Raw genomic sequence first — 25,814 nt, forward strand, 5'->3', positions numbered from 1 at the left:
TCTCTCTCTCTCTCTCTCTCTCTCTCTCTCTCTCTCTCTCTCTCTCTCTTCCTCTTTCTCTCCTCCCCCCTTCTCCTCTTTCCCTTCCATAACCCACTAAATAAACTCTATTCCCAAAGTCTCTGTATGGTGTGTCTATCTGTCTCCCACCCGCCTAGGAGAGCCGCGGAGACCTGGGATCACCCACTGCTGCCCTGCTGCCAAGGCTTTGAGTGACCCCCACTAGCATATCTTTAGAAAGAATAACACCGGCCCCCTGAAACAAATTTGTTCATTGCACCTCGGATGTGGCAGGAGGACCAGGAGTTCAGGGACAGCCTGGGCTGTCTCAAAAAATAAATATAAATAAGTTCTAGCCGGGCGGTGGTGGCACACGCCTTTAATCTCAGCACTCGGGAAGCAGAGGCAGGCGGATCTCTCTAAGTTCGAGGCCAGCCTGGTCTACAAGAGCTAGTTCCAGGACAGGGTCCAAAGCTACAGAGAAACCCTGTCTCGGAAAACAAACAAACAGAACAAAACAACAACAACAACAACAAAAAAGGAATCCTCACTGAGAATAGACTCAATGCCACAATCCTCTTTATTCCTTGCCAGACTTGAAGAAAAAGACAAAAAAAGAAATATGACAGCTTTTTAAGAATAATAGAAAGAGAAGAAAAATCTTCGGAATATAAGAGGGGGACACTCTCTATAAAAAGGAATTTGGGCTAAAGATAGAAACAAGGGGTCAAAGGTTACCCATCACTTGCCTCGCTGAAGGCGCTGATGCCATTTGAAACTATTTCTATACACATGGAGCAATGTTTTCACACGAGATGGAGTTGTTAGAATGAGGGACTGGGGGCAGCTCAGGACAGCAGTGCTTGTCACAGGAGTCCAGCACTGGAGAAAGGCCTTTCTTCCTGCCACTCCTCCTGAAGGTGACCTTGAGCTTGCCAGGGTGGTCGCCCCTCATCCCACAGAGGATCGGTGTTAAGTGTCAGCCTGGCAGAATCTAGAACCACCTGGGAGCTGGGCCTCTGGGCATCCATGTGAGGAATTCTCTGGATTCCGTTAATTGGTGTGGGGAGCTCTGAATTAATTGTGGGTAGCACCTTTGTAAGTAGAGCAAGTGAGCTGAGCTCTAGGGTGCACCTTTGCACACCTTTCCTGGTTGTGGATGTGATGTGGCTAGCTCCCTCAGGGTCCAGCCACTGACTTCGAGTCTAACCTGGCACCTGAGCCAAAATCCATCCTTTCTCCCTTAAAACAGGAAGACAGTGATGAATGTCCATGATCACCTAGCTCTCTCCTTTTCATGTGGTCCAGAACCCAAATCCAGGACAGTGCTCTCCACTTTGGGTGGGCTCTCCCTCAGGAGGGTGGGCAGGGAACCACCTTCGAATGTCTATGTTGTCTTGGACTTTAGATACAGTGACCTTGGTCAGAAAAGACAAAGCACTGGGCTGGGCATGTAACTCAGTGGTGATGTGCTTAAGTAGACATGAGGCCCTAGGTTCAGTCTTCAGTATTGTGAATATAGGATGGGGGAATGAGAGGAGAAGGGAGGGGAGGGAAAGAGAGGAAGAAAGGGAAGGGAAGAGGAGAGGAGAGAGGAGAGGAGAGGGGATGCGAGGGGAGAAGGGAAGGGAAGAGGAGAGAAGAGAGGAGAGGAGAGGGGATGGAGGGGAGAAGGGAAGAGAAGAGAGGAGAGGAAAGAAGAGGAGACTAGAGAAGGGATGAGGTGAAGAGAGGAGAGAATGGTTAGGCATCTGACCCTGTTTCCTTATTCCCAGAATCCACCACTGTCTGTAATCCTGGTGCTCAGTCCATTTTTGGGATGGAGGCAGGATAGTGGCAGTCCCGTTTGGTCTAACTCCAACTGAACATAGTAGAGATTCTCCTGGGGTTAGAGTTCTGCCCCCTCTGTGGAATGCTCTGGGGATGAAGCTGGCCCTCTTCCATTCCTTGATCTGAAGTGCCTTTTGTGGGTACCTATCAATCCCCACTGAGCTGCTTGCTCCTTGGTGTCTGGAGGCCCCTGCCGTAAAGCCCTTTCCCAGTGCTCTTGTTCGTCTCCTCTGTTGCCCTTGCTTGTATCTGGCCCAGAATCATACTCATTTAATCAAAATCTTAAAACTTATTTTATACTATGTAATTAAGTAATACTTCAGGAAAGTGTGATGTCATTGATCTACTCCTACCAGGCACAGTGCTGTACAACCCAGCTCCTTAGGAACCCTGAGGCAGGAGGATTGCTCAAGTCCAGGAGTGAGTTTAAAGCCAGACTGAATATCAGAACAGCTTCCCAACTGGCTGAGTTCAGGGGTCATTAATTACACAGCAGAGAGGACTAATACATGCTTGTTATTATTTCTTGGGTGAGTGCCTCCTGGAGAAACAAACCAGAAAGGGAGATGCCCTATGACCTGTGGTGATAAGGGCTAATAAAATGGCTACTTTGCCTCCATGGTGGGCCAACGACCCTGTGACCAAGTCACAGTGCTGCCTTCATGAGGTTTTCTGCCAGTGTAGTGCACTTCAGAAAGGAAGGGATACCTGGGCCGCAACAGACTTACTTACATCTTACTTACAGATGATCGCAACTACTCAGGTGACAAGACACCAGTGTGCATTGTCCCTGAGGCTGGGAATCAGTTGAGTTCCGCATTGGATGCTTGTCCCATTGCTTTTGCAAAATACCTGGCAAAAGTAGCTTAGGAGTGGAAGGGTTTATCTGGCTCACAGTTCCTGGGATACTCCCCGTCTAGCAGGAATGGTCGCACAGGAGGAAATTATGTCCACCATCAGGAAGCAAAGAGCAATGAGTGCTCAAGCTTAGCTTAGTTTGCCTTCTCCTTCTGATGCAATCCAGGACCCCAGCCAACATACAGGGTAAGTCTTCCCACCTAGTCTAGGAAATCCCTCACAGATGTATTCAGATCTTTTCCAAGATATTCTCTATCTTGTCAAGTTGACAGAAGATACAAACCACCGGCAAGCACTTTTGCTACAAATTAAGTCCCAGGGCAGAGAAGCAGTTCCATAGTAGAGTCCTTGTCTAGTGGGGCCTGGATTTGATCAGGGAGATTCCTCGGTCAGGCTGTGGAAGCCCTGTCCTTCTGTGAGGACAAACAGAAGTGTCTGCTGTGTAGCCTGTCCTGGGAGCTGACGGGAGGAGCAAGGCACATGACAGTGCATTTTCTCAGCTCGTGGGGAGCCCACATCCAAGAAGTCCTCACCCCTCCCCGCTCTGTACCTGGGGTTCTGGGAAATGGGCCCTATTCTCAGTCTCTGGGTTTTCCTGGTTGTTGCTGGGGGCAGAGCTCCCCAGAAACAGGTGGCCACAGGGTGGCTAAGAAAGAGGAAGCAACAAGCACTGTAGAGCCCAAAGAAGCAACTCAACCAGAAGACTAACCTATCAGAGCCAGAAGGCGCCCTGGAAGACATGGGCTATCTTGGGGGTGTTTACCCACCATCTTCTTTCTGTGACTGGCAGACAGTGCGACCCATCCCCCTTTCCTAGTTAGAAGTTTGATTTTGATATAAAACACAGATTGTTTGCCCACTTTTGATCACTTCATTTCATTTTATTCTCTCTCTCTCTCTCTCTCTCTCTCTCTCTCTCTCTCTCTCTCCTCTCTCTTTATTCCTTTCTCTTCTGGTTTTGTCCCTTAAGCTAGTCAACATCTGCTTCCCCATACCCCATTTCCTGCCTTCCACGGAAGTAATGCTGCTCTTGGGTTGGATGCTTTAAGCCTCTGCAAACGCCCATAGATCGTGAAGGAAAAAACAAACCCAGCCCATTTGCTTTTGGTTTCTTGCTGTGGTTGCTCCTGATTTTCCACAAGTCTTTCATAGACATCGGAGGAAGAATGCCTTTTAGGTTAGACATGAAAACTTCCAAGTCCCAGAGAAAACTGAACAGTCGCATGCACTGCCCAGAGGGGGAATGAAGAAAGCCATGATGAACAGGTCGATTCTGGATGCCGTGGAAATAACCGTGCCAGGCTGGGTGTGCGGGGTGCACGTCTTTACTCTAAGCACTGAGTGGCAGAGACAGGCAGATCTTTGTGAGTTCAAGGCCAGGCCTGGTCTACATAATGAGTTCCAGCCTACCTAGTGATACTGGCTGAGTTTAGGGGTCATTAATTACACAGCAGAGAGGACTAATACATGCTTGTTATTATTTCTTGGGTGAGTGCCCCCTGGAGAAACAAACCAGAGAAAGAGAAAGAAGGAGAGAGAGAGAGAAAGAGAGAGAGAGAGAGAGAGAGAGAGAGAGAGAGAGAGAGAGAGAGAGAAAGAGAACCTATGGAGTAAGGAAACCTCAGTCCCAGTTTCTCTGCTCCAGCACATCCTTCTTGAGTAGGCAGCATCAGTGCCATTACTGAGGTGTGTGTTTCGTGTGATCAGGGCGAACCTGGTAGCAACAGCAAAGGAGGCTGGCAAAGAAAGAAAACCATAAGTAAAGGGAGAATCAGATCCTGCAGATGCCCCTGGCACAGCATCACCCATGGTGATCTGTACCTTCACACTGATGCTATTATCCTTTGAACACCTTGGCTTTTCATAAACGTCTGCTGCCTCCTCAACGGTGGCAAGATGTTCCTTGTCTACTGGAGAGCCAGCATGAGGACATGCACATCGAGGCACGTGGCATCCAGAACGAGGCTGTGCCTTCCTCCTCAGCATGAGGGTGGTATCCATCATGGTCACCGTTTTGGTGTCTGTCATCCTGCCAAAGGCCTCCAGCTACCACCTTCCACCTACTCCTTTGAAGAAAGACGCTAGTGTCTCGTACTAGCTCCCTCGGTGGAAAGATCGAGTGGCCTTAAAGATCCTTCCTCAGTCCCTGACTCCCCAGGAACCTGCTCAGCTTAAAAACAGCAAGCAGCCTTCCCTTCATGCTGCCTCCACACTGAGAACCGGGCGGCTTCCAGTCAGGGTGCCTCCCCCTTAACCCACACATCCTTAGATGTGTTAGAGACTAACGAAAAATAAAAGGTTCTTGCTAGCATGTTTGGCGGAGGCTAAGAGCTTATTGAAGTCACTGATGATACGGAAATTCCATCAGAAGAGCATATAGAAAGAATCGATTGCAGGGTGACCTGGGGGTGCACTCTGCACTCTGAGAGGTGTGGACGTAGTTAAAAGATGTCAGCTGAGAACTCGGGAGGGAGGCTGAGGAAGGGGACCAGTCTAAAGTTAAATAAAGAGCCAGTTGTGGTGGTACACACTTGTGATTCCAGTATATGGGAGATAGAGGCAAGAGGATTAGGAGTTTAAGGCAAGTCTCATCCACAGCGGTGGTTTGAAAGAGAATGGCTTCTATAGGCTCTTATAGTTGTATGCTTGGTGTTCAGCCGGTGGCCTGTTTGAGAAGGGTCAGAAGGATTAGAAGATGTGGCCTTGTTAGAGGAGGTGTATCCCTGGGGGTGGTTTTAGGTTTCAAAGCCTGTGCCAGACCCTGTGGCTCTTTGCCTGCTGCCTGTGCATGGGTCAGGATGTAAAGCTCTCAACCATTGCTTCAGCACTGTGCCTGCCGGCTGCCACCCCCCCCCCACCATGATGATAATGGACTAAACCTCTAAAGCTGGAAGCCAGGCCCCAATTGAGTACATTCTTTTGTAAGAGTTGCCTTGGTCATGATGTCTCTTCACAGCCATAGAAACCCCAAGACGCCGGTCTTTTGAGACACTGTCTCAAAGTCAAATCAACCAATTACTCAACACAGAAAGTACTTAGCTAGTGCCTGTAGTCTAACCCACAGTCATTTACCAGCTGGCTCTTTCTGTTTAGTAAGCTGTGGTGTGTCAGATGAGAAATATTCCCCCTTGGGGCTGGAGAGATGGCTCAGTGGTTAAGAACACTGACTGCTTTTCCAGAGGACTGGGGTTCAATTCCCAGCAACCACATGGCAGCTCACAACTGTCTGATGATCCAGTTGCAGGGGATCTGACACCTTCACACCAATGCACATAAAATAAAGTTAAATAAACCATAAAAAATATTTAAAAAAAAAAGAAATATTCCCCCTCTAGGCTCAAGTACTAGAACACCTGGTCCCCAGTTGTTTTGGGGGAGGTTTAAGATGTGCAGCCTAGTTGAAGGGTGTTGTCACTGGTGGTGGGCTTTGATGTGCTATAGCCTCATCCTTCTTTATTTTCTCTGCTTCATGCTTGTGGAGGTCTTAGCTCTCAGCTTCCTGCTCCAGCCACCATGCCTGCTGCCAAGTCTCCCCACCACGATGGACCCTTACCCTCTAGAACTGAAGTCCACAGAAACTCTTTTTTCTATAAATTACATTGGTCATGTTCTCTCTCTTTTTTTTGATGTTTTTATTTTTTTATTTATTTTATTTATTTATTTATTTTTTAATTTATTTATTTATTAAAGATTTCTGTCTCTTTCCCGCCACCGCCTCCCATTTCCCTCCCCCTCCCCCAATTAAGTCCCCCCCCCAGCCCGAAAAGCAAAAACGTAACTAAGACACAGCCATCCCTAACCGTGTGTCTGAAACAGGTGTAGTGTTGATTTCCACGTTCTGTAGACCCTGGGGTAATGGCCAGGGTCAGCTATTGAACGGGGGGTGGGGTGGGGGCTGGACTGGATGGTTCTTTGGTCTGTTTCCTGCTTCTGAGACAGAATGCACGGAACTAAGCAATTTATAAAGAACAGAGATTTATTTTGTTCAGAGTTCTGGAGGCTCAGAAATGCAAGAGCTTGATGACTCAGCTAGTGTGGGAAAGAAAGGATGAGAACAGGAAGGCAAAGGCAGCCCAACTCGATTTTAGAACTTAGACACAGCTCCTGATTCCTTAGTGAGTCTGGGGGAGTTAGGCAGACCTACTCTTAGGCCTAGTGATGCTTTAGTTTGAATGACTGTGCCTCTAACCTGGATGCACCATTTGACCAAGGACAGATAACTTCCAGGAATGCTGGGGGCTGTTGTTCATGTAAAATGCCGAGTCCCGTGTTCTCACTTCTATGATAAACAAGTTTGGTTGCCCCAATGGCACAGGCTGTTGATCACGTGTAGGCAGGTGGCATGCAGGCAGGAAATACATCAGGATGTATGTTTACCCCCATTGGACAAAGGCAGGAAGTTCAAAGCCTTGTGGGTCTTGCCTTTATAAGCCTCTGACTAAGGTAATTTGGCTCCATACTGTGGAATCCCCAGGTAGGGAACTGGCTGGTGTCCATTGTCCTGGCCAGTAGTTGATAAAGCTTGCTTTAACTCTGGCTCAAAAGTTGTGGTAGTGGTCTTATCTCGCCCGGTGGGACTAATAGCCAGACCAAGGCCTCTACTCCTTTCTGCTAGCCCGAACAAATCAGCTCACAGTAGAGAGGTGATTGCTGCCCAGTGGGACACAGGGTAAAGGGACAATGAGACACTGTGACTTTTTTTGTAACCTGTCACTAGAGACCCCAGCATGCACGGTCTCTGTGTAGTTTTCACCTTTCCGGAAGCACTAAGGGCGTGCCCATTAACCTGCTTGAGAAGGAAACACAAGACAAAATAAGGCTACAGACCCAGAAGAGACGCTGCCCAAAGCGCTCTACAGCTGCGCCTGCTCCCCAAATCCACCTTGGCCCAGCCTGACTCCTTCCCCTGTATTTGAGAGCCTGGCTGGTCTTCCGGCTAGGACGGGGATCTGCTCTCAGGACTGTGGCTCTTGGCAGAGGCAATCCCTACCTCCCACCTGGCTCTCTGGTTCCCTATGAGCTACTCTGCCTTTCTGAAGCCGGCTCAGCTTCTCTGGGAAGCATGGTGGTCTCTGGAGCTGTTTTCCTCTTCTCTGGACATTAGCAAGTAGTTAGTGACGCGGTTATTGTCTGCAAGGTCACCCTGAATGATCAGCTAGAGCGGGTGGAAGTTTGGACCCAAGTGTGGAGCAGCTAGACTGACTGTTGGTTTAAACTGGACAAACACATCTCCTTGTGGTGGCACAGGGACCATCTGAGCTCCTCTCTGGATTTGGTCACCTCGCTCCACCACCGTTTCTCAGCAGATGGGGCAGGCTCTCCCCTTCCCATCCCATCCTCTTCCGCACAGTCCACTCTCTGACCATGAGGAGTGTGTGGCACCTGGCTGTGCGAAGGAACGTAGGCAAAGGCGGCCAAGCGAGGCTTCTGGGAAAGTCTTCGCTGATTGTTTTTAGAAAAGGGAAGTAGCGCCTTGTTTGTCCTTCCTCTTTCTCCTGCGGAGAGAGCAGGAAGCACTGCAGCATTTCTTACGGTCTTGAGGGCTAAGGTTGGGAGTTTAAACTAGCCTCAAACTTAGTATGCAACTAAGGATCACCCTGAACGGTTTCTCCTGCCTCCGCACCTCAGTGGTGCTCGGCCCAGATGTGAACCACAAAGCCTGGTTTCATTTGGCTCAGGAGATTGGATCCGAGACCTGCCGCACGCTAGACAAATGCTCTAGCAAAGGAACTACATCTCCTGCCACGTTAATCCCGCCCTCCTTTGGTGGCAGGGAGTACTGAACTAGGTCCTCATATTTGCTAGGCAAGCACTCTACACTAAACAACATCTCCAGTTCCTCCTAGATTATTTTTTTTTAAGAAACCTTTTTTTTTTTTTTAACAAAATTTTATAACCATACTAATCCAGCATCGAGGCTGAGTCTCTAGTTCCTTTAAACGAGAGTCCCAGGTCAGTCAGGGGTCAAAGGGAAGGCTTCACAGAGGCTAGTTATTCACAGTGGGTCAGACACACGTGAGCCCTTCCCATCCCGGGCTGGTCCTGCGTGTAAACTGTCCCATAAAGAGATGACTGTTTACTCTAAGCAGAGGCCAGGGCCTGTGGGTCAAGCTCCAGAAGCCAGTGAGCTGGCCGCCGGAATGTGAGTGTGGGCGGGGAAGGCAAGGAAGTGGCCGCCAGCTTCCACTGAGTCACCGCGGGCTGCGTGGGGGAGGGCTGCCCGAGCTCCACCTGGGTGATGCAGGAAGAGCAGGGACAGGAAGGAGGCTGGCTCTTGCCCAGTAGATCGGATCCTGGAGGCCAAGCAGGCTGGAGATACACACACTGCCCTGTGGAAACCCCCAGGGATGCAGGGGAGTGGGGATAAGCTCAGAAACTTCCAGAGCTCATGCCTTTGTCTCGTCTGAACTCCAGAAGCTGCTGGGTATCAAATACAGATCTCAAAAAGTTGAGGTTCAGGGTCCATCTTACTTAGCTTTAGCTGTCCATCTGATGCAGCCTAGTCATCTGAGAAGGGGGGCTCCACTCAGGGGCTGCCCAGATCAGATTAGCCACGTATGTAGGGGACTGTCTTGTTGCTAATTGATCATAGGAGAGCCAGGTCAAAGTGGGTGATACCTTTCCCAGAGCAGGTTATTCTTGAGCTATGACAAAGGCTAGCTAGGCATGGCTGGGGCCTGTGAGCCACTGCCTTCCCTAAGTAAAGGTCTGCTATCTATAAGTGTTATCTAAAGCTGCCTTTAGCTGTGCTTGTCACAGGGACAGAAGGGAAACTGGTCCCTTAGCTGCCTGCTCTCCTTCCCAGAGCAGGGACGTGACACTGAGCAGGTTTTCAAACATACTAAAACAGACCATGACAGACCCTGGGGGGTGGAGGGGAGAAGCGAGTCCAGCAGGTACTAGGGGCTGTGGACCAGAGACAAGCATCACAAGAAGCCGGCTCAGGACAACTCCAGTTAGCCACTTGTCCCCTGAGTGTGAGGCTCCCGCGTCACTCCAGAAAGGAGGGAAGCATAAGGAGCACAATGGCCTTAAGTGCAGAGGCTTAGCCCCAAGGCAGGCTGAGCCAGAGCCCAAGAACCTTTTCTGTTTCTCACCATTAATGTGGCTATTTTTTAAAAGATTTATTATATATATTATATATCGTGTGTGTGCGTGTGCGTGCTTTCTATCTGCACATATGCCTTTATGCCAGAAGAGGACATCAGACTCCACAATGGTAGTGAGCTACCAGGTAGTTGCTGGGAATTGAACTCAGGACCTCTGGAAGAGCAGCCAGTGCTCTTAACCCCTGAGCCATCTCTCCAGCCCTAATGTGGCTATTTTAACTCATATACTGAGGATGGGTAGCCAGATCTGGATAACTGGTGCACTGGCTATGACCCACATACATCCCCCGCAGTCAGGTGGTACGGGAGCCCAGAGCAGCATTCAGCAGAGGGGATACTAGAAATCTATTTTGGAAGAGTCAGTGGATAGTAATCTGTCACCTAACCTGTCCATTGCGGGGTGACTGTGCTATGCTCATCAGTCATGAAATCAGGTCTCCTTGTTACTCTCGCAAGCTACCCAACTTGCCCTTGGGCTCAGAGCCATTCTCTGGCTTCTCTCCAGATTAAAGTGTAGATTAAAGTCTGTTGGTTACACTTCCCTCCTCAGCCTGCGAACACCTGTTAGTCCAGCAGCTAAGTCGGTGGGGAGCATCCCCTGAGTGTGCCAGAGACCCTCAGAATGGGAAGGAGATACATGGAGGCTGGAGCTCAGCAAGGAGAGGGGGCACGGGATGATGGTCTCTTTGCACTGATGATCAGTGTAGACTCATGTAGACTAAACAGTTGGTTTGGTGCCTAGATGGTTGGGTAGGGTCTGGCTACTCACTAGATAGTATGGGCAGGGGATGGGATGGGGAATAAATTCTAAGGACAGAGAAAGTCAAGGATGCAGGCTTGAATTGCCATCTTTGGCCAGAGTAGAATTCTTTTTTTTTTTTTGTTTTGTTTTGTGTTTTCAGTTCAAACTCATTTCTTCTTACCAAAGTCCATGTTACGATTACATGGTTTGATACTCAAAGGAAATTTTGCTTACATAAAACATCTCCAGGTGACGGTTTTCATCGAGTAGCAATAGTAGTAAGTCCTTGGGAAGTGCATCGAAGGGAATTTAGGCTTTGTGGAGGCCCACTTTCTCCAGAGTGGAGATTTCCAGTTCACTTAAAGTTGGTCCAGGTTACTGGATGGCACAGGGGTAGTTTCCCTATTGAGGTTCTGCTTTGTCCTTAAGACCCTCTAAGATGCAGACAGCATGAGCAAGACCCATTAACCTCTACACACCTGAAAGCCATATCAATGATTCTGGGCTTAGGAACCAGATCATAGCCAACAAGTGGGTGATCCCTTGACACAATTCCCAGGCACTGATGTCTGGCTTGTTGAAGTATGTCACCCAGGGAGCTTCGGACTCCTCGTCTGTCTTCTGTGTCCCCTGAGAATAGCAGAGAATGAACCGGCCAGTGGTAGCAGGGTTGGGGTCAAGACCTGGTGCAGGAAGCCTGAGGCAGGATGGAAGCCCACAGGCTGGAGCCGAAGAGAAGCAGGTGTGGGCTGGTGGGAGGCTCCGCAGTTCGTCGGGGGCCAGAGCAGAGTTTTTAATGAAGAAAAAAATAGGAAGCTTAAGAAGAATTGACAAATCAATTTATTCTTAAATTTACTTTTTTTTTTCCTTTTGGTTTTTCAAGACAGGGTTTTTCTGTGTAGCCCTGGCTGTCCTGGAACGTGTCCTGTAGACCAGGCTGGCCTCGAAACTACTTTTGTTCAGGCTCTGCATCTTCCCTGCACAGCCCTGTGGGTCTGGCTGGTCTACCTCACTGGAGACTGGTTCCAGGTTGAGCATGTGACCGAGCCTGGTATACTTCTGAGAAAAATGACCTTGTCTCTAAATGAAGCCCCTAGGAGAGACAGTCTTTCCTCTTGCCCAGAACAATATTGTTTCTAGAGGTGACCATTTTGTCACTAGTTTGAGGATGAAGTTGATAATGAGGGCAGCAGAGCCGAGATTCCCCAAGTGACTGCTAAGCCTATATGGTGGCAAACCCACTGTTGTGTTATTTAAGCCGGTGTGAGTCAGGGTTTTCCTTACTTTCATCCCAAAATATCCTCTTGCCTTCCTACCAGCTCTTGAACACTCCTTTTCCTCAGTAAGCCTGCTCTCTAGAGAACTCGCTGGAAACCAGATCCACAACCAGATGATACAGGAAAATCGGGGTCTTCTCGTGGGGCTCTTAGTCTCATTGGTAAGAGTTTAAGGGGCTAGAGAGACCACTCAGCAGTTAAGAGCACTTGTTGCCTTCCTTTGCCCCTTTCTTTTTTTTAAAAAAAATATTTATTTGTTTTATCTGAATGTATGTGTGTATTTATGTGTGCGAGATCAGAAGGCACCAGACCCTCTGGAGCTGGAGTCACGGGTGTTTGTGAGCCACCACGTGGGTGCTGAAATAAAACCCGGGTCCTCTAGAAAAATAATAAGTGTTCTTAACCACTGAGCCATCCATCCTTCCAGCCTCCACATTTGCTGCTCTCGGAGAGGACTTAGGCTCTGTTCCCAGTGTAGACACAGTAGCTCACAAGGGTCTATACCTCCAGTTCACGTAGTCTTACGTCTTCTTCTGGCCTCTGAGGGCACCAGATATACAAGCAGCCACACACATACCTATAGGTATGCAAGTAGGTAGAAAGGAAAATTACTGCTTGGAGATTGTATTTATTTTTATTTTATGTGCTATGACTGGTGCATGTCTGTGCACCACATGCATGTAGTGCTTGCAGAGACCAGAAGAGGGTGCTGGATCCCCTGAGACAGGAGTGATAGACAGCTATGAGTTATCATATAGGTGCTGGGAATTGAACTGGATCCTACGGCAGAGCAACCGGTGCTCTTAACTGCTGAACCATCTGTCTAGCCCCAAAATAAATAAAACTTAAGGAAAAACAACAATAAAAAGAATGGACTCAAATGGCAGCTCAAAGACAATTTTATTAGAGTTTAACAGAAAAACTCCCAGGCAGGCTGGCTCTAAACTTGAGCGGCTGCTCAGGAGCAGGAGGAGGGAAGGAAACAGCCCTGGTTAGAAGCTGGCACGGAGGCCAAACACACAGCAGACCACATGGTGGAAGAGACGCTTTAGAGAATGAATAAGAAATCTAAAGTTGTTAGGAAAAGCACACTTAGGAAAAAGAAGAAAAGGAGAAAGAATGTGTCTCTGAAATAAAATAATTCAGAGGAGGAGGCAGATTTCAAAGCTGCACAACTGTGAGCTATTCCAACAGATGGGCGTTCTGGGAAGGAAGGGCACTGGATCTCACCAAAGAACTAGTTATCCTGACTGTCCCTTTAGCAGGGCTAGAGATGCTCCCATCTTCCTAGAGGTGCTCCCATCTTCCTAGAGGTGCTCCCATCTTCCTAGAGGTGCTCCCATCTTCCTAGAGGTGCTCCCATCTTCCTAGAGGGGCTTCCTTGCCAAATGACCAGCCCAGCACAGCTGGAATAGTAGGCCTCAACTCAGAGAAGCTTGACCCAAGGTTTTCCTTAAGGAGTCTTTAGCGCTGCTTCCCCAGCTCGTCTGGGCTTCTTGTTCTTCATCTCAAGGTCTTTGCACAATTGCTTTCCTTCATTCCTCTTTTGTCCTTATTTCCTACACACTCACCCATGAGACACCAGCCACAGGTGAGCACGCGATGCTCCTGCTGTTCTGACCCTTGAGTTAGATAACTGTAGGCCGCGTTTGTCTCAGACCCAGGAACTTCGGAATTACAGACTTTTTCCAGGACTGTCTTAGGAAAACTGGAATAGTGGTTGACCCCACCATGAACCGATGAGGCTGTTTGGGAAAGACCCAGTGTGCTCACTGGCCCTCGTGGTATCCAGTAGCCAACAGTCTTGACTAGCATTATGGAATACTGTGCAATTCTCAGTGGCACCCCCATTTTCGGCAAGACAAAACGCCAAGTGAGATCTTGGTGCAAAAGAAATCAGGTGGGGGGGGCAGCATAGTCTTTGGAGGAAAGGGCACAGGTCTCCTAATCTGTGACCTCAGGCAAATTCCATCCTCTCCAATCAGGAGCTGGGCTTAAGAGTTCAGGACAGGAGCTGGAGAGATGGCTCAGCAGTTAGGAGCAGTGGTTGCTCTTCCAGAGGATCCCACCACCCACATAGTAGCTCACTACTGTCTACAGCTCTGATTCTAGGGAATCCGACATCTCTTCTGGCCTCAAGGCACCGGCACACAGGCAGTGCACAGACATACATACCTGCAAATCACCTATACACATCAAATTAAACTAAACTCAAATTACAATGAAAAGAACCTAGTACCAAACCCAGGTATGTTAGCAATACTAGCACTCAGGAGGCTGAGGGAGGAAAATTGCTGAGTTTCAAGGCAGGCTGAATTACAATGAGACCGTCTAAAAAAACAAAACTCTTACAACTAAAGCCAGGCTTGATGGTGCACGTCTGTAATCCCAGCCCTTGGGGGCCTGGGCATACCGAGTTCGGGTCTCAACAAGACAACAATATGAACAGCAAACCCAGAACCAGTTTTTCTTTTCGTTTTTTCTCTCCTCTCCCCTCCCCTCCCCTCGCCTCCCTACTCCTCTCTTCTCTTTTCTTTCTCTTCTTTCCCTGAGTCTCTTCAGCTTGCAATCCAGGAGGGGTCAGTAGCAAGCAAAAGGTGTCGCCGTAGGATGTGGCCGGTGACCTGGCTTCTGAGTTTACCAATTCTCGGTGTTGGAAGAAAACACTGGGCCACACAATTGCCCTTTCATGAACATCTTTTCTGGCAGTCTTCATTGAATTTAGGACTGGAAATTGACGTCTCCTAAACTCTCTCTGGCTCCTGCTCCTGGGATTGGAGACTGGAGACGGAGATACAGAGTCAGACTCTGGGGAGAGGTGAGGCAGGGAAGGGCATCAGGCCCGGCACGCCCCTTCAGCAGCCAGGGCAGCTGGCTGCACCCGCCGAGCAATTGTCATGTTAATCACTGGCCAGCGTGGGGCCTGGCGAGCCAGCTCAGCACCCGTGACTCACCCTTTTCCTCCTGCCTCAAAGAAGCCCTATAGGCCCTGCTGGGCACACCCCTTAAAATGACACGTGCCCTCATAATTTCTGGGGGGTGTTACAGCCTGTGCAAATGTGTACCCCCGAAGTGGACTCACCAAACCTTGTGTGGGTGTTTCCTAGTCTCCGTCCTGCACAATGCTCTCTCCCCTGAGAAGAAGGGTCCAGGGCTCATCTCCAGCTGCTCACTGTCTAGAGGGCGAGGGAGAGAGGAAGGGAGTGGGTAGGAACAGGGCCTGAGTCAATTAGCTGAGCTGGGCAGGGTGGCACCCTGACTGGGTGGGGAGGGGAGTGGCTGGAAAGATAACCAAACATGGAAAAATCCTTCCGATAATGGACTGGCTTCTTTATCCCCCTCCATCCCCCGCCCCCCCCCCAATCTGCGGGCTGCCACCAATTTGCCAAAAATTAAGATGAACTAATATCAGCTTTATTTATTCTTTTTCCTGCTCTCTTTATTCATTCGTTTTTAGCTTTGGTGTGGTGTGTGTGTGTGTGTGTGTGTGTGTGTGTGTGTGTGTGTAAAAGGAAATTACTACTTTATCTGTTCTTTTTTTTTTAGGATTGCAGATACCTGGATATCTTAATTTCTGAGTAATTGCAGAGGTATCTGTAACACTTTTAATTTTTTTCATTTTTAATTGAAAAAATTTTTTTGATATTTTAATGTTGCTTTTCTTCTCTGTCAATTCCTTTCAGATCCTCCCTGCCCACCCAACTTTATGTTCTTTTTCTCTTTTAAAAAGAGAAGAAACAAACAAAACTCAACAAAAACACAAAAATCAAAATCAACAAAAGGTCAATAAAACAAAACGAAACAAAAATGCTAAAAACAAACCCAAATTTAAAATGTCCACAAAAACACAACTGAGTTTGTTTTTTGTTGGCCAACTGCTCCAACTGTGAATAGGTCCTGCCCTGAAGTATGGTTGGTATACCCAATAAGACTAAACTGGAGAAAACTATTTTCCTTTTGCCAGCAGGTAACAGTTGTCTGTAGCTTCTTCGTTAGGGGCGGGACTCGATGCTCAGTTCTTCCTCTCAGGGCTGGGGCGCTGTCTGGCTGGAACTCATGCAGGTCTTGTGTGTGTTACCATACGAAGCCTTGTGAGTTCATTTGAGCATTGGTCCTGGTGTGTCTGGAAGACACTGCTCCCTTGGAGTCAGCTCTGGCTCCCAGTCCTTCCCCTCACCTCCCCTCTCCCCCAGATCAACTCTTCCTCTGTTTCCCTTAGAGAGAGAGAGAGACAGAGACAGAGAGAGACAGAGACAGAGAGAGAGTAGGCTTCCTAGAGATATCCACCAAGCATGGCCTAACAAAGTACAATAAGACTGGACACAGACCCTCCTATCGTGACTGGATGAGGCAATTCAGTAGGAGGAAAAGGGTCCAAAGGGCAGGCAAAAGAGTCAGAGACACCCCCAACTCCCACTGTTGGGAGTCCCCCAAGAACACTAGCTACATGACCATACACTGTATGCCGAGGACCTAGCTCAGACCCAGACAGGGTCTGTGTTTGTTTCTTCAGTTTCTGGGAGCCCCTATGAGGCCTGCTTAGTAGAGTCTGTGGGCCGTGTTCTTGCGATGTCCTCGTCCCTCCTCTAGTTCCTAAGTAGATCCTGCTTTCTAATTAAATCTGTTAGTCTGTGTCTTTTTATTGGGGAGCTGAGGCTGTTAATATTGAGAATTATCATGAGCAGTGTTTATTGATTCCTGTTATTTTGTTGTTATGATGTGGGTTTCCTGTGCTTTGATTTACTATTCTAGGATTATTTATTCCTTGTGTCTTCTTGGCTGTGGTTTCCCTCTTCAGACTGATGAATTCCTTCTAGTTCCTTCTATGGAGCTGGATTGGTAGATAGAAATTGTTTACATTTGGTTTTGTTGCAGACTGTTTTTCTTTATTCTTTGATTGTAATTGATAGTTTTGATGGTTTTAGTGGTCTTGGCTCCATCTGTGGTCTCTCAGAGTCTATAGAATATCTGTCTAGGCCCTTCTGGCTTTTAGTGTCTCAACTGAGAACTCAAGTGTTATATGTTTCTACATTGCTTGGTGTAGCACAATTAACAAAAACCCAGAGACAGAAATTGGGGTTCAGCCTGAAGGTTAAGAAAGTTAAACAGCCAGCCACTAGCTCTTATCTCTACCTTAGTCCGAAATGATGATCCTGCCTTAGGAATCTCAGAATGAGACTGTGAGTGAGAGCTGTCTCCTCCTGTCTTCTATTCCTCTCTGGTGCTGGGATTAAAGGCCTGTACCACCACCACCTGGTTTCTATGGCAAACTAGTGTGGCTACTGGGATTAAAGGTGTGTGTCACCACTGCCTGGTCTGTAAAACTAATCAGTGCAACTGTTTTATTCTCTGAACTTCAGGCAAGCTTCACTTATTAAAATACAAATGAAATATCACTACATCTTGGTACTTTCCCTTGCAGCTTTTAATATCTTTGTTGTTGCTGTTGTTCTGTATTTTAGTGTTTGATGATGATGTGTTGTGGGGAATTCCTTTTCTGGTCCAGTCTATTTGGTATTCCATAAGGTTCTTGTTCTTTGGTAGGCATCTTCTTTAGGTTGGGTAATTTCTTTTCTATAATTTTGTTAGAAATATTTTCTGTGCTTTTGACCTGGGTTTCTTCTTCTTCTTTTCTCCCTATTATTTGTAAGTTTTGTCTTTTCATAGACTCCCATATGTCCTGGATATTTTATGCCTGGATTCTTTTTTTTAGATTTAACATTTTCTTTCTTTAAGACCTGCAATTTTCTCTCCCATTTCTTGTAACTTGTTGGTGATGCTTAGCTCCAAGATTTTTGGCATCCTAAGTTTTTTATTTCCAGTTTTATTTCAGTTTGGGTTTTCTTGAGTGATTTTATTTATATTTTCATGTCTGGAATTATTTTATTTCATTCAACTGTTTGAATTTTCATGGTCTTCATTTGGGCATTTGTTCATATTTTCTTTAAGGTCCTCGAACATATAAATAATTGTTTGAAGTCCTCATTGTGTACTTAAGTTAACTTGTTTTTCTTAGGGCCTATTGCATTAGGATTACTGGCTTCTGAAGGGGGCATATAGTCTTGGCTGTTCATGTTGGTGTTTTTGCATTGGGATTTAGGCATCTGGAGTTAGGATAATTGAGATGTTTCCTGGTGTAGGTAGATATCTGGCCTTGCCTTGTTGGGCTGATTCTCCCTTCTTTGGTCTGGGTTCTAGGCAGCTGAAAGGTCCGGTAGAGAGAGCTTCTGTGGGCTGCCATGAGACACAAAGGAGTGGAAATGGCCCAGGAGGAAATACTGAGAAGCTCGGCAAGAAAACGCTAGGAGGACGGGGGTCACAGCAACAGGTGGCGTCCCCAGGAAGTGGGGGTACAGTGGGAGGGGAGGATCTCGAAGGCAGGTTGTTAGGGGACGAAGAGTCAGCAAAGACATTGGAATGAAGGACAGGAAGGCAGTGAGGATCCCTGACTTGAGTCCCGGCCAGTGTGGCCTCTGGGGTCCCTGCTGACCAGCAGCTGACACAGAGGAATGGAAATTAGATAGACGGAAGATTGAGACACCTGGGTCCTCACCAGAGAACGGGGCTGGCATCTGGTTTTTCATGACAATCCTTGTGCCTTAGATTCCCAAATACTAGAATCATAGGCATGGGCCACTGTCATAATTTGGTCACTGTGATAAAACACTGCCCAAATCAGCTTGGAGCGGAATGGGTTTATTTCAGCACAGTTCCCATGTCACAGTCTGTCCCTGGGGAAGGCAGGAGCGGATGCAGAGGCCAAGGAGGGGTGCTGCTTGCTGGCTTGCTTTCCATGTGTGCTCAGCCTGCCTTCTTATACAGCCAAGGCCCACCTGCCCAGAGATGGGGCCCTGAGCAATGGAGGCTGGGCCCTCAGACATCAATCAGCAAGCAAGAAAATGTCCCGCTGACATGATCAGTCTGATGGAGGCAATTCTTAAGAGAGATTGCCTCATCCCAGGTGAGTGTCCAGGTTTGGGTCAGATTGACAAAACTGTGATAACCACTATGCCTAAGATTATCATTTTCTTATTTCTCTAAATTCTAGAGTGTTTGAGTTTAAAAAAACAAACTTCATTACAAATACTGGGTTCTGAGGCCTCATATTAAAGAAATCCATAGAGCAGTGGTTCTCAACCTGTGGGTCACGACCCCTTTGGGAGGGTTGAACAACCTTTTTCAGAGGGTTTTCCTAAGACCACTGGTAAAACACAGATATTTACATTATGATTCATAACAGTAGCAAAATTGCAACTATGAAGTAGCAATGAAAGAAATTTATGGTTGGGGGTCACTACAACCCGAGGACTTACATTAAAGGGTCACAGCATTAGGAAGGTTGAGAACCATATCCCAGCGCCTCCCTTGATATGAACCCCCTATTCCCACCTTCCTCTCCAACGATGACATGAATGGCACCCGGAGCCCAAATCCCCAGCCCTCCTGGACCAAAGTCAGGTGATCATGTGTCCTCTCCTTATCTGGCTCTGGTTTGATGGAGAGGCAGTGTGGTGAAGGAGTAAAACCTCTGTGGTTAGGGAAGCATAAATCAAACTAACAGGCTGGTTCAAGAAAAAGGTGTTTCTGAGAGAAACTTCATCATCTACAGCATGCTCTTCAGAGATACACGGTTCTAGTCCTGAAAGAGTCTGTTTTGTTTGTTTTGTTTTATGTGTGTGTGGTATGGTGTATGTGATGTGGTGTGTATGTGGTATGATGTGGTGTGATGTGGTGTGTGTGTGTGTGTGGTGTGATGTGGTATGTGTGTGTGGTGTTATGTGGTGGTATGTATGTGTGTGTGTGTGTGTGCGTTTGTAGGGCTGGGGACCTTCACAGTCCTCATGCTCATACAGCAGACTGTCTACTTACTGAGTCATCTCTGTTCAGTTTTTTTGTTGCTTTGTTTTGAGAGATGGCCTCTAACTCAGCTCTCAAGTGCTGGGACCTCAGGTGTGTATTACCACACCTGGCTCTGGCAAGATCTTGATGTGCTGTTCAGGTTGGTCTCCAACTTTTGAGCTCAACCGATCCTCTGCCTTCCGAGGAGGTGGGTCCACACGTGCAGATGTTTCAAACACTGGTTTTCAGCTCAGTCAATTGTAGATAATGGATAGATACATATTGAGCCAAGTATGCTAGTGCATGCCTGTAATTGCAACACTTTCAAGATAGAGGCAGAAGGATCAGAAGTTCAAGATGAGCCTGGTCTGCATGCTGTATCAAACAAACAAATAAAATAAACAACAACCACATACACACAAAATCTGTCTGGAAGAGATTTGACCCTTACTCCTTTTACAGGGGCAGAGGTCATCACCTTTGTCTTCATTTGGGTTCAACCCAACTATTCTTTATTCTGTGTATATTGGGCTGCATTTTCCTTTGAGTGGTTGATAAGATCCCTTGTCTTGGTTCCTTCAAACCCTTTGAGAAACAAATTCTTTGATACATGCTCTTTTTTTGCCAGCCCCGATGGTGCACACTTTTAACTAACCCTTGAGAGGCAGAGGCAGGTGTAGCTTTGAGAGTCTGAGGCCAGCCTGGTCCACCGTGTGAATGAGTCACAGGCCAGCCGGTAAGATGGTGAGACACAAACGAACCCTGGTTGCTTAGGAGACTTTGGGGGGTTGTTCAGGGGAAACGGATGTGGTTTGGAGTGGCTGTGACCTTTAAGAAAGGGAAGTGTGGCTGAGCCCTAGGCTGCCTACATGGAGCTACACACCCTTTCAACACTGCTTGAGTAGATATCTCTTCGGTATCCCTTCTTTCCTGGTGTCCACTAGTCAATCTGAAATGTCTAATTGCAAACTGCTCCCATGTTCACAGTGAGCTGTGAGTTAGTGTCCAGTAACTCAGTGCCTGTCTATGCCACTGCTCAATGAAGGTTTCTGTGCTAGAAAAACCATTTCTAAAGACTTTAGCCATGCCCAGCGAAAACACAGGTTAGAATACTCCAGACCATAGTCACGAAGCTGTCACACTGCATGTACTCACTCGGGGCTCCCTAAAGTCATCTGACTCTCACTTCTCTGGAGTTGTCAAAAGCGTCTGACTTGGGACCTGGAAGCAACCTAGATGCCCTTCAATAGAAGAATGGATGAAGAAAGTATGGAATATATACATATTAGAGTACTACTCAGCAGTAAAAAACAAGGACTTCTTGAATTTTGCGTACAAATGGATGGAAATAGAAAACACTATCCTGAGTGAGGTAAGCCAGATCCAAAAAGAGGAACATGGGATGTACTCACTCATATTTGGTTTCTAGCCATAATTAAAGGACAGTGAGCTTATAATTCGCAATCCTAGAGAAGCTAAATAAGAAGGTGAATCCAAAGACAAACATATAGGCATCCCCCTGAATATTAACCTTCATCAGGCAATGAAAGGAGACAGAGACAGAGACCCAAATTGGAGCACCGGACAGAAATCTCAAGGTCCAAATCAGGAGCAGAAGGAGGGGGAGCAGGAGCAAGGAACTCAGGACCACAAGGGGTACACCCACACTCTGAGACAATGGGGACGTTCTTTCGGGAATTCACCAAGGCCAGCTGGCCTGAGTCTGAAAAAGCATGGGATAAAACCGGACTTGCTGAACATAGCGGACAATGAGGACTACTGAGAACTCAAGAACAATGGCAATGGGTTTTTGATCCTACAGCACGTGCTGGCTTTGGGGGGGCATGGGCATTTTGGATGCTCAACTTACTAAACCTGGGTGGTGGTGGGCGGTCCTTGGACTTTCCACAGGTCAGGGAACCCTGATGGCTCTTCAAGCTGATGAGGGAGAGGGACTTGTTTGGGGGAGGGGGAGGGAAATGGGAGGCGGTGGCGGGGAGGAGGCAGAAATCCTCAATAAATAAATAAATTAAAAAAAAAAGCGTCTGACTTGGACCACCGATGTCACCTGTACTCCTTCCTGGCACTCCTGGGCAAATCATTGGTTATCTAGGTGCCTGGTATGTGCCTTGACTTCCAGTAGGCAATTACTTATAGCCGTAAATATTGGCTCTCTCTTCCCACATGCTGATGCTGTAGCCAGAGGTCTTGACTTTTGGCTTCAGCCCTGGGAGGCCTTTGTTGCTGGGAGTAGCTGTCTAGGCAGAGGTGATGAACAGCTGGGCCAGCTGGGAAGATTTGTTCAGTTGTTCTGTGTAGGGGAATAAGAAGGGAAGGCCTGGGTCTTTTTCCTCCGCCACACATCCCCATGGAAGCTAGCTTTATAAGTTCAAAGGCTAAGTCGGCATTGGCTAGACATTATCTGGGCCCCAGGAGGATATGCTGGGATGCTTCTACTGTTTCTCAGTGCTGGCCGTGGGTTACAGCCAACTGGGGACCTCACAAAGGGCGATGCCTAAGCTTCTAGACCGTCAAAGTCTGCAGGCTCTGGCCCACACTCTGCTCCTTGTTTGGTTCCTATCATTTGTTTAGAATGTTTTGTTTCAGTCACGCGTGTTTATGTCATGGTGTGGGAGGAACATGTGCACAGCATAGGTGTAGAAGTCAGAGGACGTCTTGCAGGGGCTGGTTACTCCTTCTACCATGTGAGTACTGGGGACTGAACTCAGATCTTCGGGATTGGCAGGAAGTTCTTTTATCTGCTGAGCTATTTCGCCAGTTTTTGCTATACAGCCCAGGCTGGCCTGGAACTCGCCGTGGAACCTAGACAGCAGTGAAACTCAAAATCCTTCCGTTTCAGCATCCCAAGTGCAAGGATTATTGGAGTTCATCATGATTCCTAGCCCGCTGAATTTGTTTTGTTTGCTCGCTTTCCTAAAGTCTCAGGCTGTAACCCTGCCCGGGTTGGCTCTTGCTATATAGACCAGGATATCCTCAAACTTGTAGAGATCCTCCTGTCTCTGACTTTCACATAGGAGATTACAGGAATTCGGTCAGCTATGTTCCAGTTAGACATAACAGACAGCACAATGAATTTGGCTAGTGTTTCCACCCAGTACCTACCCCGCGATTCGCGATTCAGCAGGCCGAGCACACCCAGGCCCCCGAAAACCCTCATCTGACTTTTCATGGAAGGAAGAGAACATTTTCAAGTTCTCTGACTGTCTCTGTAAATTAGACTGACAACAGACACAATGCCTAAACAGACAGCTTAAGGTCGAGGTTAGAGCAGACTTGCAAGGCATCTTAAAAAAGTCGCAATAACTGCAGACAAAGGGAAAGGACTTTAAGACCCTAGAGTTGCAAACTGTGGGGAGACCAGTAGATGGATCCATCAGAGGGGGCAGGACTTGTGGGCAAGGGGTGTTCCATAATCCCCTTTCATCCCCCTAGGTTGTCTCTGGCGACTGACTTCTGCCCTCTCTAGTAGAGAGAAGGTCACTTTCAAAAAACGTGCGTCCTGCTTTTAGGCAGATAGCCGGAGGGCAGAACCTTGGTTGAATCTGCTTCTTCTCAGCTACCCACACACGCCAGTCTTCCCTCTGCAGGACACCACATCAATGCTCTGGGTGCAACTCCTGGGCTGAGGGGAAGGGACATTCCAGGGACTCCAGGACCCTTCCTAGGATCAACACTCTGTGTAGAAACCATGTGTGGTGGCTCCGCCTGTAATCCCGGCACTCAAGAGGTTAACTGAGGAGAACTGAGTTCAGGGCAAGCCTGGGCTACCACAAGACCCTGTCACAAAGACCAAGATAATAATAATAATAATAATAATAATAATAATAATAATAATAATAATAAAATAATAATAATAAGTTGGAGAGATGACTCTGTGGTTTAGAACACTTGCTGCTCTTGCAGAAGACACGAGTTCAGTTCCTAGTGCCCACATGAAGGCTCACAACCAACCCAGGCTTTAAGCATAGTAGGGAAGCACCCACTGAGCTATATTCCCAGCCCTTTGGTTGTTATTACTATTATATTCCTTTTGTTTATTCCATGTGCATGCACTACAGCTCCCAGGTGGAAAGAAGAGGAGAACCTGGAGGTGTCGGTTCCCCTCCACCATGTGGGGTCCAAGGGACGACTGAGCCTGGTCTTCAGGCTAGAGGCAAGAGCCTTGACCTGCTGAGATATCTAGTCAGATGTGCTTTTTTGTTTGTTTTTCTGTTTTTCGAGACAGGGTTTTTCTGTATATCTCTGGCTGTCCTAGAACTCACTCTGTAGACCAGGCTGGCCTCGAACTCACAGAGATCCACCAGCCTGTCCTCTTAGGCATTGGAATTAAGGCTGTGCACCACCATTCCTGACCCCAAGATTGCTGTGAACTGTCACCATTATTTCACTTAGGGTTAAGATACAAAACCTCATTTAATGGTGGTAAGCCTTTGGCTTTGTTTAAAAAGAGCTGAAGGTATACTGAAATTTCCAAGTAAATCTATTGCTTGGAAGTGGATAAAAACAAAAGATTTTCTCCTCTTAGGTCAAACTCCTCCCCACAGGGTCTTCTAATGATCGCTTTGGTGGGAGATGCCTCTTGCCTGCCAACAGTGAATGTGGAGTTTGCTTGGCCTTTCAATAATATTAATGGAAGCCATTTTAAGGCCCTTGTCTGGAGTGGTGGTGATGTCTTAACCCTCCAGTCTGCAGCGTTTTTATCCCGAGTGCTATTTCAACTTGGGAATTGTTTTCTAGACTTTTCCAGAAAAGCCCGCTGTCTTAGTTAGGGTTTCTATTGCTGTGATGAAACACCATGACAAAAAGCAACTCGGGGAGGAAAGGGTTAACTTCACTCACGGTTCATAGAGCAGTTCATCATCAAAAGCAGTCAGGACAGGAGCTCATGCAGGGCAGGATCCTGGAGGAAGGAGCTGATGCAGAGGCCATGGAGGGTGTTGCTTACTGGTTTGCTTCCCTTGGCTTGCTCAGCCTACTTTCTTATAGAATCCAGGACCATCAGCCCAGGAATGGCCCTGCCCACAATGGGCTGGGGCTGGGCCCTCCCTCATCATTACCAATTAAGAAAATGCTCTACAAAGTAGGTTGATTTCATTTTGAAAGAAAAAAAAATGCTCTACAGCTTGATCTTATGGAGACATTTTCTCAGTTGAGGGTTGATGGAGGAAGGTCATTGGTTAATTAAATAAAGAAGCTGCTTGCCCTGATAGGTTAAAACATAGATAGGAGGAGTAAACAGAGCAGAATGCTGGGAGGAAGAGGAAGTGAGGTCAGACTCGACAGCTCTCCTCTCAGGGGCAGATGCCTCAGAGAGACACGATGCTCCACTCTTGCGGGCAGAGGTGAGAGCTCTGCTCTCTGAGGCACATGCGATGAAGCTCCGACCCACGATGGACATAGGCTAGAATCTTCCCGGTAAGCGCACCTTGGGGTGCGACACATATGATTGGAAATGGGCTAGTCCAGGTGCGAGAATTAGCCTAGAAGAGGCTAGATAGAAATGGCCAAGCAGTGATTAAATGAATACAGTGTCCGTGTAATTATTTCGGGTAAAGCCAGCCGGAGGCGGCCGGGGTGCGGCCGGGGTGCTGGGGACGCAGCCCCGCCGCACCTATTACTACAGAGGGTCCCTCCTGTCAGATGATTGTAGCTTGTACCAAGTTGACATAAGACAAGTCAGCTATTCAGGGATCGCCACTGGAGAGTCACTGAGAGCCGGTGCTGAGTAAGCACAGGGAACAGGGGTCTCTGTCCTAAGGGGGAGCAGCCCTAGGTTTCCGAGGAGGGGAGGCAGGTGCTTAGAGGGGGAACGAGCATGGCGTCTAAGAGTTAGGGTTCATCTGGCCCTAAGGAGGTACCCGGCTCAGAACAGACACACACGAAAGCCCTGAGGAATGGGGGCTTTGGGAATGGCAGAGTGTGCAAGCTTGGAGAACTGAGTTTGAAATCCTAGAACCCATCGAAAAAAACAGGCACGGTAGCCTACATCTGTAATGCCAGCAATTGTATGGCAAGATGGATGCATAAGACAGGAAAATTCTCCAGAGTGCAAGGTCAGCTGGCCTGGCATACCAAAAAGGGACCTTGTCTCACAAGGACTGACACCCAAGGATGTCCTCTGACCCCAACATGAATATC

This window comes from Microtus ochrogaster, unplaced genomic scaffold (genome assembly GCF_000317375.1).
Source record: "Microtus ochrogaster isolate Prairie Vole_2 unplaced genomic scaffold, MicOch1.0 UNK9, whole genome shotgun sequence".
Taxonomy (NCBI): domain Eukaryota; kingdom Metazoa; phylum Chordata; class Mammalia; order Rodentia; family Cricetidae; genus Microtus; species Microtus ochrogaster.